Source organism: Artemia sp. Qi Xiang Cuo, chromosome 18, assembly GCF_049724085.1.
Source record: "Artemia sp. Qi Xiang Cuo chromosome 18, ASM4972408v1, whole genome shotgun sequence".
In the NCBI taxonomy this organism is placed as follows: domain Eukaryota; kingdom Metazoa; phylum Arthropoda; class Branchiopoda; order Anostraca; family Artemiidae; genus Artemia; species Artemia sp. Qi Xiang Cuo.
This window is the reverse complement of record NC_142811.1, coordinates 15,191,524-15,208,631: the sequence shown is the minus strand read 5'-3', so window position 1 is coordinate 15,208,631 and position 17,108 is coordinate 15,191,524. Positions and strand designations below refer to the sequence as shown.

General features: G+C 36.3%; 1 protein-coding gene across 1 annotated transcript in view; it reads right to left on the bottom strand.

Moving 5' to 3' along the window:
• LOC148941241 (uncharacterized) overlaps nt 1–10,080 on the bottom strand; it is a 44,195-nt gene extending 34,115 nt beyond the window's left edge. Inside the window, exon 1 of the mRNA XM_089104498.1 lies at nt 9,962–10,080. The gene's annotated coding sequence lies outside the window, so the exon portion shown is untranslated. The remainder of the gene's footprint in view (nt 1–9,961) is intronic.
• Nucleotides 10,081–17,108: the final 7,028 nt, after the last annotated feature.

Below are 17,108 nucleotides of genomic sequence, written 5' to 3'. Positions count from 1 at the left end.
ATACAAAATTTGACTAGTTGTGAGAAGGGGCAACCCACCACCGCAAAAGAAGGACTTGAAGAAATGTTTTACCGTTGAATACAACTTTCTACAACAGTTTTCCACACATCCCAAAAACTGCCATAAATCGTATCTTATCAGGGGTAGTACTTGAATGTCTCATTTTTTCCGCAGAAAATAAATTGAATGGGTTGTCGTTGAAACTTGAGAAAGGGCTTATCCGACAGTAGATTTTGAATTTTATAAATGTTTGTGACAAACTATCTAATCGTGGCAAGTTGTGGGGATGTTACGATGAAAGACCGAAATCTGATGAATTTTGACATTTAACGGTGAAAGTCCGACACAAAGATATTTAACAAATATTTCGGAGATAGGCCTACACCAAGCGACTATGTGTTTGTTGGCATTCACCTTAATTCTAACTTAATTTCTAGCTTACTTAATTTCTAACTTAGAGATTCTAACTTAATTTCTAGCCTATTTCTGAAATTTATGCACTATCCTAACCTGTCACCATCAAACTTTGCATAAAACTGGCAAAGCTGACTGGTCTACAAACATAATTAGATTTACGTGAGAGAAAAAAAATTGGGGAAAGTTTAGGCTGGCGGCTGGCCCCTATTTGTTTCCCTTTATGAGTGGATGTGTGAATGAGAATTTCTTTCATTTTGTATCCGAGTGTGAAGAGCTGTCTGAGTTGCGGAATGAATGTTTTGGACGAGTGTTTGGGAGTGAATGCTGGTTAATTGAGCAGATGGCTGAGAGGAACGCATGTGCTATTAAACAATGGTGTAAGTTTCTTCGTTTAGGGATTAAACATAGGGAAGCATGTTTGAGGGGATAGCTTGCTACGGTTTTTAGGATTCGAATTTCATTATTATTGGCGTTTGTTGGTTAAAATCTTGATCCTTGGTTTGTTTCTTTTTTGTCTTTTTGTTGTTCTTTTTTCTTTTTTAAATTATATTATCCGAAATTGTATTTTGTTTCTGAGTTTTGTTTGTAGGGTGTATTCTGTGTTGCTATGGCCCACGGGCTTTTTGCAATAAATCTTATCTTATCTTATAGTCGCTTAGTTTATGTCCGAAATATTTGTTAAGTATCCTTATTTCGGACTATCACCGCTGAATTTCGATATTCATCAGATTTTGGTCTTTCACGGTAACATGAATACTGTTGCAAAATTAATTATTTCAGAAATGGATAGAGTCCAAGAATCAAATGTTAGATCATAAGATTTCGTATGTTTAAGAACCCTTTGGTTTCTTACCCTTTGGTGTTCAGCCCTTTGGTTTCTGGAGTGGATGAAATATAGTACATCCTTCTTCATTTATATTTGCATACTTGTAAGCTCTTTTTTTTTTATTATAAACCAAATTGATACAATGAGTATCTGTTTATCTGAAAGGAAATCTCAAGTTCAGAAAACTTTCCACAAACATTTTGATTGTGGCAATTTCCTTAGTGGCAAAAAACATGTACCTCAGGAACAGAAAGAGCTGGAAATTAAGAGCTCCATCATTGGACTTATCATGATAACTACAGCACCAGTAGTGAATCCTACTCGCAATTTATTGCGTTGAACAGTGTTCAACTTTTAAGCGTAAAATTTGTCATCGACAAATCAAAGAGCAGATTTAAGGCGTAATTTTTTGAACTCAGGAAATATGGATGTTTGGAACAGTTTTCCCACACGTATGATGAATCTGGTGAAAGGCGTAATATTAGCAGACAGAAGCAAATTACTGATGATAGAGGCTTTTCAAACCAAAATCTTGCCATTCCGATTGGTCGGTTCTGTAGTACAAGCTAGGATTTTACATGTACTGCATTTACGTAGCTAAAAGTCAGAATTGGTCAAAAACAGGGAAACGATGCAGTAGATACTGGTAGAGTTAAGTCATTTATACAGGGGTTTTCAGAGCCCCAAATGCAAAGCCGTATCTAGGGGGAGGGTTTGAACCCCCCCCCCCCCGAAATGTTTTTCCGACTCGTAAAAAACGCAACAAAAATAAATATAAATAAATTTTTGATGTGTTTTTTAAAGTTTTTTTTGTAACTCTCCCCCCCCCCCTCCAAAAAAAATCTTTTGTATACCCCTCCCAAAAAAAAATTCTGGATACAGCCCTACCCAAATATAACAGATTCTTTTCCATATACTGAATTTGAACACCCATAATTTTGTAATGTGTTGAAGTGACAACATAATTCCCAAGTTTACACGCATCCGATTCTCCCTAATAAGGGTAGAAGGTCAGGGGTGAAGGGAGCCTTTCTGATATGAGGTAAAAAACAAGAAGAATTCTTTTTAGGCTTGGATTTTGTATTTATTCTGGAAGGGCATCCTTTGAAGATATATTAAACCCCCGCACCCCCCTACTAAGTGCAAAACTAATTACATGCTATTTTCGTTTCACTGATGACTTAAAATAATTTTGTAGACGTAAACAGAATTTACCGTGCAATTTTAATGAAAGACGTTTGGAGATAAAAAAAAATTAATCAAGTTTGAGGCGTATTACACGCACCGTGACTAATCTATATTTGTATGAAGACAATCCATCACCACTGATAATCCATCACAGGCTCTGTCATGAAAGAAGCAGCAATACTAAAAGACATATACATCTTGCAAGAAAGGAGATTTGAGTAACTCATCGATGTTCGACTCTAAAACTTCCATACTTTTTTGTTAGAAACAAGATTTACAGTTTTGTTAAAAGCACACGATACGCATCAAAATTAAATCAAAAATGGGTTTTCCAAACTCCATTTTGGGCATGGACGTGAGAATGTTTTTCGGGAGGGGCCATATCCGTCAACACAGCAATAGATATATAAAACCTCTTCACCTGAGAGAATACAGATATCAGACAAAAATAAACCTTGGCTCAATGCCAACTGTGACAAGGGTATCGGACCGATGTAGAAGACCACAAACGCTGGCTTTTGCCAAGAGCGAAGACGATCAAGTTAGATTCGTGAAAGCGCGTAGTGACGATGGTTGTGTGATTCGCCAATCCCAACTATAATACGAGGAGGATTTCGCCACCAGACTCCAAAATACTTCGGCAAAAAATTGACGGAGAGATGTTCATAAGGCATAAGGCAATACGGCAATACGGTCATCAAAAGAGACGTTAATTCCCTCCCTTCAGACTAACAGGATCATGTTTCAAGAATCTTAGGAAAAGACAAAAGTTTGTTGCTAAGGCATTTTCCGAGTTTCCAAGTCTTAATGACCATGGTAAGGAAGTCCACAACTTTCTTCATCCCACATATAACCCCACAACCGCTTCAACGACTCTGCTTCGAAAGTCCAGCGGAATCTACAGTGTCTTGATGTAGCCAAAATCGTCCAGTCCAGATAACATCCCGTATGCTTTATCTTCAAATAATGTAGTGCTGAAACAGCCAGCCTTCTGAAATCACTCTTCTTGCTCTGCTTTAGCTCCAGATCATTTCCAAGGTTGTGGAAGTCTGACCATGTCATCTCTATTCCCAAGCTAGATAGCAACCCTGCCCGAATTTGAAACTATAGGCTGATAAGCTTCCTCTCTTGCACTGTTAAGGTTTATGATGGCATTTTCAATAAAACCCATAACAAACATCTGGAGTCAAACCTTATTAGCGATAAGCAGTATGGGTTCCACCGGAAACTCCCACCACTGGTTTTCTGAATGCCCAACATAACGAGTGGGTTGAACTCTGACCCAAGGGTACGACATTAAGGTGCTGTATTTTGATAATACAAAAACTATCGATCAGAGTCTGGCATAAAGGCCTGTTGAAATAACTCCAAGCCCACGGAATTCGTGATCGTCTACTTGAGGTTCTTGGAATTTTTCTAATAAATAAGACATAATATAAATAAGTATATAGATCACAAATTTAAACCAATCAAATTAAAGCTTTTTAGAACAGAAATATAGGACAGCAATTTCTTTCATTTTGATAATACCTCAGGAAAACTGCTTCTCGAACCTTGTTTTTTTTTTAATATTCAGTTTAAGCTTTTTAAGGAATCAGTTATACTATTCTTTAAAATTAGGAATCTTTAAAATTATGAATATTATATAGATTAAAATGAAATAAATTAAAATTAAATAAATGAATTAAATAAAAAAATAAATTAAAATTAAGTAAATAAATAAATTAAAATTAAAAAAAGATTAAAATTTAATAAAATTATTAAAATTATAAAGATTAAAATTAATCTTTAAAATGTTCTTTAAAATTAGGGAAAAAAAGGAATCAGTTATACTGTTCTTTATAATTAGACGACCGCAATATACCATATGAGAGCTTAAAATGTCTTTTTGCTAAAATTATAGTCATGTATGCTTGTGGGTGAGTATGTGAGGAAGGTAGTTTTTGTTGTAACTGATTGCAAACCCACTTCCTATTGCCGAGTTGATTCGAAATTTCGCAAACAAGCCCAGTTGCTGTGACAATACAGTACCGTGAAATTTTTTTGCAGCAATTAGTAGAGGGGCAATATTGATAATATTTACGTACTTTAAATGCACAAATGGCAAAGCCTTGGAAAATACATATTTTTGGTTCTTCAGACTGTAAAAATAAAAAGCGAAAAAAAGTTTTAATACTTCATAAAAATGAACTAAAACTAAAAGAAGAAATATTTCTACAGTTTTGTAAAACTAGACAACCGCAGGAATGTGTTTGGAAATTTACTAAAGGAAAGGGGGAACTAATTAGTCAAAACGGGCAAAAAAATAAAGGAGAAACATGAGAAAATATGTATGTTTTGGAGGTAGAGGTCCAACCAGAACCCTCTCCCCTTTCGTTCATGCCTAAGCTACCGCGCTAACATTTGAATAAAATTACTTCTTCCTATAGATTTCATATTTCTTGCTAAATGGGAAAACATATAGTCCTCGCACATGATTATCCAATATTAGGGGAGCTTCCCCTTCCTCAACCCTTGCTCTTTACGCTAAAGTTTAACTTTTGTCACAATTCTTTAAGAAATACTACTCAAACACAAGGGCCGTTGATTTTGAATCATCCTCGAACGGTGCCAAAATATGGTTGAGCTACGAAAATCCTTAGATGAAGTGTGCTCCAAAGATGGTTGTCCCTAAAGTGAAATTTCGGTGTTATTTCCTAAATTCAGTATGGATAATTATAGTGACTTTGTTAATATAGTTACAGACATAATCCTGTCCTTTAAATTGCAATCAATAGAAAACTTCTGTTATAGAAGCCACACAATTGCATGGAGTTTATGCGCTAGGGTTTCCAGGTAATCAAACAACAAGAAGAAGTAGTTATATATAATCTAGTCAGTATTGCCAATTCTGCCGATTTTTTGGGAGATCTGCCGTATTCCATATCAGTCTCCCGACATAAAAAAAAAGAAGATACCGAAAATCGCCAAGGTTTTTTTACACGTTGTTTGAAAAGGAACCTGGAAACACCGGATCTATTTAAAAGAAGGCCTTTGATGTAACCCGAAGGTTTACCAACTATTCAGAAACTCAATAGTACAACGAATACAATAACTGTCAACTGTCAATTCTAAAAACTGTTCTTTCCTTTTCTTGTTCACCGACATAGAACAATAATTTAAAACTAGAACTGCAGTGATGTCATTTCCAGTTTTTTTTCGCATTGAGCTATGGATCAACAATTTTTTGAATGGGACAAAAATATAAAACAAAACACCCCATAGTTGCCCAATTTCTGAATTTTTTATTTTGGAAATCATTTTCAGTTTTTTAATCTAATGGGACAGAACAAAAACAAACGCCCTATATTTGCCCAATCCTTGGGGAAGGGCGGATTTGCCCCCCCCCCCCCCAATAAATTAGAGAAAAAATTATTATATTTTTATAATATAAAAATGTACTCTTGTCCGGACACTTTTGTTGGAGGGGGGGACACTCTTGCCCCCCTCCCAATAAAAATGCTGGAACTACGCCCCTGCTCTTAGTTTATAAGCTTCCTTGCATAGGGCTATAGACCAACAAATTTTCTAATGGGACAAAACTAAAGAGGCCTCCCACATTAGGCCAAACCTTGAAGTGTTTTTCTTTTTGGAAGTAATTTTAAGCCTTTAAATCTAATGGGACAAAGAATAAAAAGAACAACCTGTAGCTGCCCATTCCCTGTTTTTTTTTTTTTTTCTTATCGGAAGTCATTTTTAGTTTTTAATCCATTTCATTCATTTTAAACCTTCCATTGCCTAGTGTTGCAAGAATTAAAATTTTGTTTATATCATGCCCTTTATTAAAAAAAAAATACTCACGAACTAAAATGGCATATTTATATTAGTAGCCAGGAAAGTAAAAGCATATAAATCAAGCGTCAGACTGTCAGTTTTGGCACATGAAAGACATTAATAACTCAACAACTCACTCAATATTTTAGTGAAAGTTTAACAGAGGTTATATGTTGAGCCAGGGACGTCAATTGGGGGAGGGGCTGAAGGCAAAGGGGTTTGTCAGTGCCCTGTAGATTCTGAAAAAATCCTGTTTCTGGTATCTTAATTAAAAAAAAAAAAAAAGCTCCCCCTAGATTTTGAAAATACCTTTTTTTTAATGTCGGTGAAAATAAAAAATCGTAAACAAATTTTTATTCTTTTACATAATCGTCAATTAGCGCCCCTGTGTCGAGCACTAATACAGGATGTACATACGTAAATTTTGAGCAATTGTTTTTAATTTTAATAATTATTATTCTTAGTCAAAGAGTGACACATGCCAATGGTAGCCATATTTCTAAAAAAAAAACTGATAGCAAAATATCTATGAAAAAAAATCTACTTGTTATGATGGTAAACTCACTAAGTTCGATCCATCGAGTTAAGTTATTCATCGATTTGTTAGCAGAAAATGTGAATGACTAGAAAATGAAGCGACAGAATCATAAAAAGGGTGCATTTTAGTAATAATTAGACTAGCTAAATTCAGCATGTCCGAGAACCACACACCGGATGTTTCAAGCTCCTGTTTGTTTAAAAAAAACTCGTTGCTCAAAAACAGTCTTTGATGTAGAGTGAATGATTAAACATTCACTGAAGAATCTATTCGGTATGAAAATTGAGTGGGATTATTTTTCCGTTACGTCTGATTGGTTGGCTCTTTTAATTTTGTTTTTCTTGTAGGCTTGTCGTTTCATTTTTTTTATGGATTGTATTTTAATGTTTTTCCTTATTTTGCGGATTTGTCATTTTAGTTCGTGAGTACTTTTTTTCAAATCAAAGGCATGGCACAAATAAGATTAAAATTATCACAACACTTCACAAGAGAAGGTTTAAAATCATTGGAAGGGCATCATTGGCCAAAATTTGCATCATTTTCTGTTTTCACTGGCGGAACATTTTCCAGTGTTTATTTATTCTTTTTTTCATACGTCATATCTAGCCAGTGTGGTCTTAGAACTTATGCACAAACAGTAATGAGGGTTATTTCAGAAACTAAACCCATCTTCTTTTTTTTTTTCAACCTTTGTGTTCTCTAAAAAAAAAAAAAAAAAAAAAAAAAAAATAAGAATATCGTACCCAAGCAGTATATTAAACATAAAATGTACGAAAAGCGGGATTCCATCCCACTTGCTATGGCTATGCGTAAGAAAAGTGAATATGGTTAGCCCACGTTTTGCAGATGAAGGAGAATATGTGGTATTTGTATGATAAACGTCCTATCGCTCAAATTGTTCATTTATTGACGCATTGTAGAAACGTTTTTTTTTCGTTAGTTTTATTCCAGCTTAGCGCGAGATAAGACAAAGAGGAGTGACAGAATAGATGGAAAATATACAATTTGGGCTATATGTTTGCCAATTTGGTGGGGGGGGGAGTAAAGTATTTGGACTGTGTGAAGTAGAAAACAATTCTTACTACATAATCTGCAGAATAATTGTACCTAACACATTAGGCATGCAGACCCGCTATACTTTACCGCCCTCACCCCTTATGTGCAAATAAGGGGGGTGGGGTAAAGCCCAAATTTGTTTCTTAAATATTATTTTTTTTATCTTACTTTGGTATATTTCAATAGGATTGAGTGTCAGAGAAACATATTAGAAGAACATTAGGCAGGGCGTATATCATGCAAGTAGGCTACCGAATAGGTTTTAAAATATTTTTTTTGAAATCCAGCTGGGGCCGGTACTGGTGCATTATATGGTCACTTCTAAAAAGTCAAGTTTGGTTAATGCTAATGAAACAAAATAGGATGAATATATAATAGTTTAGAAGACAATTTGGGCTATATATTTGCACATGAGGGGGGGGGGGGGTGGTAAAGCATAGCATATATTAAATACGTAACCTAACCTAACCTAGGTACCCCCCTTCCTAAACCCCAAAAAACAGCAGTTTAAATATCGTAAATAACCAGTCTGGCGGGTTTCGTCTCTCATTAGTATATAAAAGCGATCATATAACGCACCAGTACCCTGGGGCCAAACGAAAAACAAGACGTCCTCGAGGGGGAGATATTAAGAAAAGAATCAAAGGAACTCCTTGGGAGGGAGCCATTAATGAAGCGGAGCGGGATGGAGAAAGAGCATACACAGCTGTATTGGCCTCAAGGGGCTTATCAAAGGAATGTATCTCGATTTTAAAGTAATATCGAAGAAATTCTCATTTAAATTTCAGTCAGCCTAGTTATTCAACTAATTTTAACTGTGACAACACTGCTCAAATTTGAACGCGAACAATTTAGGGGAGCTTTGGGCTCGTGTCTCCTGGAAATCCTGCGCATGTACTAGAGTTCGCATAATAACCAAACTATCGGTCAGTGGTGTCAATTCACAAAAATTTAGGGGTGAGGGGTAAAGTGTGTTTTTCAAAGTCTAGCCGGACCAAATTCGTTTTTTTTTTAATTTTCGAAGGAAAATACCAAAAAGGACATTTTTCAATGAAAATACCCCCCCCCAAAGGTATTTTAGGATCTAAGGGGGGGGGAGAGTAAAAAATCTAGGGGGTACATGCACCATGCTCCGATTGATGTCACTGTTACTGGTAGTATTTGTACAATTCGTATTAATCGCCTTTAGGACTTGTGGCAATGCAATGGAAATAGCCGTCTGGAAACCCTGACGGGGCAATTCAATCCTGGCTGTCGCAAGCCATTGTCTCTAAAGGAGTGGCAAGTCTTAAGATAAATATAGCCAAGAAGCTGACATGGCTTTGCGCTGTGCTGGCCCCATCCAGACTTGAGCTGCGATGTAGCAGCAACAAAACACATCTTCATAAATCCCAAGTCAAGGAGTCAATTTTCCTAGGTCAAGTAAAAATGACCAAGTGAATAATAAAAAATGAGCGATATAGAACCATAAAGGCAAAGGTATAGCCTACTAAACAAAAATGATGCGTTTCTGTGTATGCTTGAATTATGAAGGCCTATCTTAGTTTTGACAAGATTTTTGAAGGCGGGGGCGGGGGGGGGGCAACTGCCCCACATAGCAAATTAAGCCGCTGCCATTTGGCAGAATGTACACGGGCTTTGCTATTTTGAGAACCACATTTTCAATTCAAAGTAAATGCATGCAGGTCAATGGACATAGTGCTCCGAAGCAACTTTATCCTCGATTGATTTCCTTGATCATTAACTTGCTCATTCATTAAGTCTAATTTTAGCTACTTTCCAAGATAGGAACATACACCTCATTAAGAAGTTTTACCTTGTTTGATTATGTTATACGATAGATCTAAACGGATGATTTCAAAACTGAACTTAAAATTTCGACAAAACTCATGAATCTTTAAGTACTTAGTGTTGGAACATCCCAGTAAAATTAAATTCGTTTTTTTTTAATATGACTGAACCAAGACAATTTTTGGAAACATCAATTCGGACCAAGAAAAAGGTGGCGCTTCAGAAATAAAATACTGTTATGAGAAAAAGACTTTACGAACATTTTAATTTATTTTAGTCAAATTAGCAATAATGTATCAAAAGTAGCAGGACAAATTGCAATGTTGTAGTACCTTCAGCTCCGAAACAAATATAGTATCCCTAATGTTTGCTGCAACACTGTCGATTGTAAACTAACTTCAATAAACAAACTTTACATTGACTAAACTCTGGACTGAAATGACGTATAGAAAGGCGTGTAAACCTAACACAACCAGCGGCTGACCCAGTGACGAGATATGAGCTACCCTATTAAGCCAATACCTAAGGCAACACTTGCAAGGTGCGTCCAAAAAGTGAAAGCGCTGGTATGCAGACGCGTACCTGTATTTTTCAGCAGGTGCCTTTCCCAAATAGCTATGAAGACATTCTTGTGAAAGGGAATTTAGTATTGTTTGATTAAAAGAGAAGTTGTGGACACGGGCTCCGGTCAAGCGCACAAGGTCATCTCAAGGAAGAACAAGATGACCTCAATGGCTACAATAGGTTGAAATGGACCGATATTTACTTTGTGATCAAGCCAGACTTATCATATGTTCGGATGCAGAGGCGATTTTAGGGGAGGGACCGAGGGGCACTTGCCCTGGGCGCAGAAAGTTTAGGGGTGCAAAATTTCAAATAGATAATCTAAAGGTTATGATTCGTTTTGTTATTTTTGGAGTTTTATTTTATTAAAATAACGCAGTTAATAAATTGGATAATTAGACTAAAAATATTTAAATAATAAATTATTAAAATAAATTATCAATTAATTAATCAATTTAAAATATCTTTTTAAATAAATAAAAATTTTATTTGAATTTGGCCTATAAATTTCTGGGAGACAGGGTGGGTGACGGCGCTAATCAAGATTTTGTACCGGGCAAAAGAAAGACCAGAACCACCACTGTTCAGATGACAACATTGTCTGTTAACTGGACTTCTGGAAATGTTGAAGATGAACAACATTTAAACATCAAATACCGCGTGTTTGTCTACCTCTGATGAATACTTAAGAAGTGTCTGCCTTAGAAAAGACGAACTTGTCATGGTTTTGACGTAAATGCTCTTTCTGCTTCCTCTGTCGTTGCGGAAGGATAAAGGAAGGGATCTGGTCAAGTACAAAACGTCATATGAAGGAATGCATAAACCTTTGCCAAAGGTTTACGTAGGCGGGGGGGGGGGCTGGAATTAGAAAAAAAAGTTATAACATGGTCCAGTCATACCGAAAATATAATAAATTTACAGGGATAGTATTAAAACTTTTGATATTTCGGGGTGGGGAAGGGCACGTATGGATTCCTCTTTCCTTTCTTGTTTTCAAACATATATTGGGTCACTCAAGAGCGGATCCAGGATTTTTGCTCGGGGGGGGTTACTAATTTTCGACTAATTTTTGACTCGATCAAAAATTTCGGGGGCGGGGGTTCAAACCGGGTAACCCCCCCCCCCCTGGATACGGCCTTGGGGTCACTCCATTTCTGAAAAAAAGCTAAGATTTTTCTGTGGACCCGTTAATTTATTGCATTGTACTTGGCTTGTTTTTGTAAATTTATGACACGGCAGGTTGCGGTAAGGAATACTTGCATTGAATGTTCTCGTAGATGACAGGTCAGGCTGTTCGCCATAAGGACCATCATAAATACGCATGAGAGAGCCTCTGAATTTTAATACTGTTTCATTATTATTAATAAGTTTCACAACAACTTTGATCAGGGACGTATATAGGACTCAGTAGCGGTTTCGGCCTCATAATCTGGGGGGGGGGGCAAGGCATAGCCGTTCCAAGGGCTGGTGGTGCCCTAGGAAAAAATTTCAGGACCCCCCCCCCTCGTGACTCAAGTATAGGCAGAAAAGCCAAATCAAAGTGATAAATTTGATCAAAGTGCACGATCCTTCAGCCGCGGCGCAGCCCCGAGCTCCGGTGCCCAGGGGCAGCTGACCCGGTTGTCCCCCTAGGAAGGCATGGGGCAAGGCATACCATTGGAGTGTAAGAATATAAAATAAAGAAGTTAATGGCAGATGCCAGAAAAACGGGGAGGGGAGACAGCTGCCACCCTGTCCAGGCCTAGAACAGCCGCTGATAGGAGTGGCAGTTGTCTGGCTCAAATTTTCAGAATATTTTCTTACCTTTTTGGAAATTTACTGATATGACACGGAAATAAAGAAAAATGAATAAATGCACTTCGATATGACACTAAAATCAGAAATAAAAATCAAATGAATGCACTTCAATTCTCCATTCAGAACCCTTTCCAAAGATAACAGCCACTGCCGTCGGGATTGCGTACCAGCCCCCCTTCCCTATTGGCATTATGAAAAAACCGTTCATAAGAAAATAAATCCAAAAAACAACACAAACTAACAAAATGAGTAAATTTCGGCATATGGCCTAGGCCCCCTCCATCCAGGGAACAGAGGGGAGGAGAAGAGGGGTCGAAATTTATTTGTGATGGTAGTCGCTATTATATTTCCAAAGAGTGTAATGTTTCATATCAGCCTGGTACAAAGGGGAAAGGCCGTACCCAGAGGGGGGGTTAGGGAGGTTTGAAACCCTCCCGAAATGTTTTTTTTTTAATCTTAAAACGTAACAAAAATGGATATAAACAAATTTTGTATGCTTTTTTTGAGGTTTTTGTGTAGCTCCCCCCCAAAAAAAAATCTTTGAGTAAAACCCCCTCCGAAAAAAAATCCTGGGTACGGCCTTGAAAAGGGGGGCTCCGTACTCACGCCCTCCCCCTAAACCTGGATATTTTACGGCTTTCTTTACAATTCTTATATTTTTTATATAATTTGTTTATTTTTGCATGAGTCTTAAATTACGCCCCCATCCCCGCAAAAAAATACCGATTTACCATATCGCCTTCTGTTTTCTTGCTGATGTATTTCTCATATGACTGTGTTTCTTTTGTGACATTAATAGCTTCTGTCATAAAAAAAAATAAAAATAAAACTCTCGCACAAATCTTAATCCGACACATAAGCCAGACCGAGAAATTCGGCCTTTTCTGATGGTGTCCTAGTCTAGTTTTTTTTGCCTTTTTTCGTCATGTCCGAATTTGTTTCAAATTTCAAATCTTCGCTGCCATTACACTAAAAACACTATTGAACAGTCAAATTCATTTTGTTGTGGTTACTCTGTGTGAGGGTACTCTGTGTTTGTGTGGTTATCTCTCTCAGAAATCATGCACAAGTACCCCAGGTCACGGGTGCCAGGCGTGGCGGAACTGTGCCAAGCGTTTTGGGAAGTGTATCAATCATTTTGAGGACTGTGCCAAGCTTGGTAGACTGTGTGGCACACGTAGCGTCCCGAGATATACGCTAGGTGGTGGAAAGTCAGCATCCCTCAACTCTATTGAAAATATTAAGTCAAATAAAACGTAAAAGGACAAAAGAATTTTTTTTTTTTTTTTCTGAGAAAAAAAGACAGGGTTAGTAACACTGAAGGCAGAAATAACGTGGTAACGTGTTCAAAGTTCTCATTCGAGGTGAGCAAGGATTTCCTATTGATAATGGATAATTGCTCTCTTAGAACAATCTTTAGTGGGGATAATTTTAAGCTTATGTTCACACCTATAAGCAAATTTAAAGGTTCATTGTACTAGCCAAATTTCTTATATCAATCAGGATCGCATGGGGGCATTTGTACGCATGATACCACCCAAATCTGGATGTTTTTAGTATTTATGTTAAAATTTGTTATATTTTCCGGATAACTTGTTTGTATTTTGCATGTATTTCAAATTGTGCTCTCCCCTCCCCCAACAAAATCAAATACCTAATATATCATACAACTCTTGTTTTCTTGTTGACCTATTTCTGATTTGACTATTTTTCCTTTATGACAAAAGTGACGCTTGCCATACAACAAACGTGAAAAACTCTCACGCATTTTGTTTTCTCAGTTTCTAGCTTTGTAAGTGAAATTTCTGATTTTCCTTAATTAAATTTCCCATATAGAATGTGTGCAAGAAACGAGCTTTTTCATCATATATTGGGCAACATTTGTATGTTTTCTGATTTATTAGTACCATAAATAACTGCCCTCTTCATTCTTCCTTGCCTTTTATACTATTAGCTGCTACTCTCTCCTAGCTCTCTAGCTCCTGCTCTCTGCTCTGCTATTTATGCTATTTCTCGGAATCTTAATAATTGGTTTTTGTATGCTTTTGACATCACATCTCTAATTTGGGCTTGCTTTCTGATGTCATCCGACCACCAGCTACCTTCCCCTCCCATCCAAAAACATTACTCATCCCCTGCTAAATTATTCTACCAGTAAAGTAATACTCATACGAAGAAAGTACATTCCCCTTATACCAGTTTAATATGCAGACAAGTTTTGGTATAGGAGGGAATGCCTTTTCTTGGTACAAGCCTTATTTTAAATGTCGAACATTTTTCGTTGGTTCACTTTCGTGCTCACCCTTGGGACAGAATTATGGTGTCCCTCAGGGATCATTTACAGGGCCAGTACTATTTTTAGTATGCGTAAATAGTCTTTTTATAGAGCGAGAAACTGAAACCAGTAATTTGCTGCAGATTTTGTCATACTGACGTTTCCCATGCCGAAAATAGTAATAATAGTTCAGCTTATTTGGATGTCCTTGTTTATTTTGCATACAATAGCACTGATGCCTCCCTACCATGCATCAGTTGGGAACCATTGAATTAAACTACCGTTTACGCAATATAAATCATATTCAGGTTCCTTTTAATCCATCCGTAAGGTCAGGTTTCTATCATGTAACGGCTTGTCACGTCGTATAGAACATGAAGCCTAAATAAGCTCGAAGTTTTCACTCGTTTGGCATCTTAAAATTTCTATACTCTCAATATATATATTTTTTTTCTTTAGTTTGTCTAAGATTATTTGGAGTCTGTTTAGTTTTTCTGAGTGACCTTCGTGAAAAGAAAGACTATATCAGAGGACAAAACGACTCAAAATTGTCTGCTTTGATGTTTCGGAATTTCGTAATAAAAAGAAAAATCCCGATGTTACCTGAAACTACTCCATATAAAATTGCTTCTCCGATGCCAAAACGGTTAACATAATATCGATACTATCCAAAATTATTACCCGATACTATTACGGATCGAAAAGGACCAAGCTTTTCCAGTTAACCCGTTACTAGTAACCTGTTCTTGTAACCCAGCAGTTATACTAACAGTTTTACGACTAGTAGGTTCAAATCCACTACAAGAATTTTTTTTACTCGCTAAGTAATTTCGGAAAGAAGTATTGCGTATGCCTTTTCGTTTAATATTTAAATTTGGACACACAGGAAAAACCCTATTTTTTGTTTTAATGACAGGTTATGTCTTCTTCCTCCATCACAGGCCGTGGATTCTTTGTTAGGTCTAGTAAAATGTATTTATTTTTCTAGTGATGCATGAATAAATGACATCTTATAAAGGGTCACTATACAAATTTCCACTCATTCGTCAGACAAATCGCTAACTGAAAACCTTCTGATTGACGATCTGACGAACAGCCTAATCTGTCATCAGATCAAATTCATACAATGACTTCTGTTGCAAAATAAGAATTTCTCACGCAATTTTTGTCTCTCAATTGTTAGTCCTGTAAGTGAAATTTCTGAACTTCATGCCCGAATTACTGGCAATTTTAAAATCACAACCATGAAGGAAGCTACTTGCAGAAAATTTCTTAAAGTAATTTCAGCTATTAAAACTTTCAAAATGTTTAAATAAACGAAAGTGATCATATAGGGGCTCTCGAAATATCCAAGAGGTCAACAACTTTTAAAAACTTGTGTAGTGCATACCACACTTGGAGGGAGCGTGCCACGTAGGACACGCAGCTTACCATTCTTGGCGCAGTGTGAAACGTACCATCCGGGGTGCAAAGAGAAGCAGCGAGAGGAAAGTGCGTAATATATGATGGAACATGTCTTGCTATGAGATGTGCATCAGATGGCGGAAAGTGGGCAACTTCTAGGAAGTGCAAAAACCTTCATCTTGGGGCCATGAAATGAGCTTCTCAATAATATGGCGGAGAGTTTGAAATTGCCATGTGATTAAAATTCTTACGGTAATTTTGTTGTGTAATTTTAAAACAGTAAATTAGTGTCCTTGGGCCTTGTTTTAGCTTCACTAAAAACATCTTGTTTTGCTAAAACCTTAGCAAACAAATTTAACATAAACTTAGTAAATGCGCAAAACAAAATTTGTAAATTTTCTAGGTTTTCTTTATAATACTAAAATTAACCAGAGAAAAGACAAGTATAACTTAGTGAAATTGATAAATTTACAACAAATTATTTTAATAATTTAACAACGTCTGGTAAAAATCTTGAATTTACATCAGTTTATTTTTTGGCTCGTCGAAATTTAAAGTAAACTTTGGGAAAATTGGCAAATAATAACAGTAAGCATTTTTATATTTTAAATTTAAATATTTAGAAAAGAATTTAATTCGAAAATTGTTCTTCACAAACGGAATAAAGTTATGTTAGGCTTATGCTATATAGAATAGGCAAACCTAATTTTTTAAATATTGCTTTTTAATGATATAGACATTTTTTTTACTTTGAACATCTGCCCTTTTTTTGGGGGGGGGAGGGGGGTGTCTACATGTTCATAATAATTACCCATTTATGAGCCTCTACTTTATCTTCATAGGAAAAACAACCACTTTATGTAAATAAAAATAATGCCAGACATGGCATGATTTTTAATTTTTAAAAATAATCCTATTTTCCTTATTTTTTTCCACATCCTTATTTTTTTCATTTTCATTTCCCATATCCTTGTTTTTTAATTCATAAAAGTTTTGTCAAGGAGTTTGCACCTTATCTTGATTAAAAATAATAATACTAATAATAAATAAATAAATGAAAAAGCAATTTTCACCCCTTAGCAGGAAAGATGCCAGAATTAAGACTATTGCTTACAGAAGACAAAAATATCTTATGTTATTGTTGACTGGGCCCTTAAAGAAACACAAACAAACAGCTAGAACTAGAAGTCTTTATTTGAGTGAAACCCAGTCCCAAGTTTTAGACCCGCCAGTTCACTGGAAGGACACTAAAAGTGTCCTGGTTTTTCTCATTTGTATACTTTGGTCCCACATAGCTTTGACAACACTGCTTCAGAGCTCTGCAACATCGTAAAGGTGAGTGGATGCCTTGAACTTACTTAATAATAATTAAAAAAAAAAATTCTGAAAAAGGAGTTTTTCAAAGAAAAGTAAAGGCCGTATTAAATTTAAGATCAGCG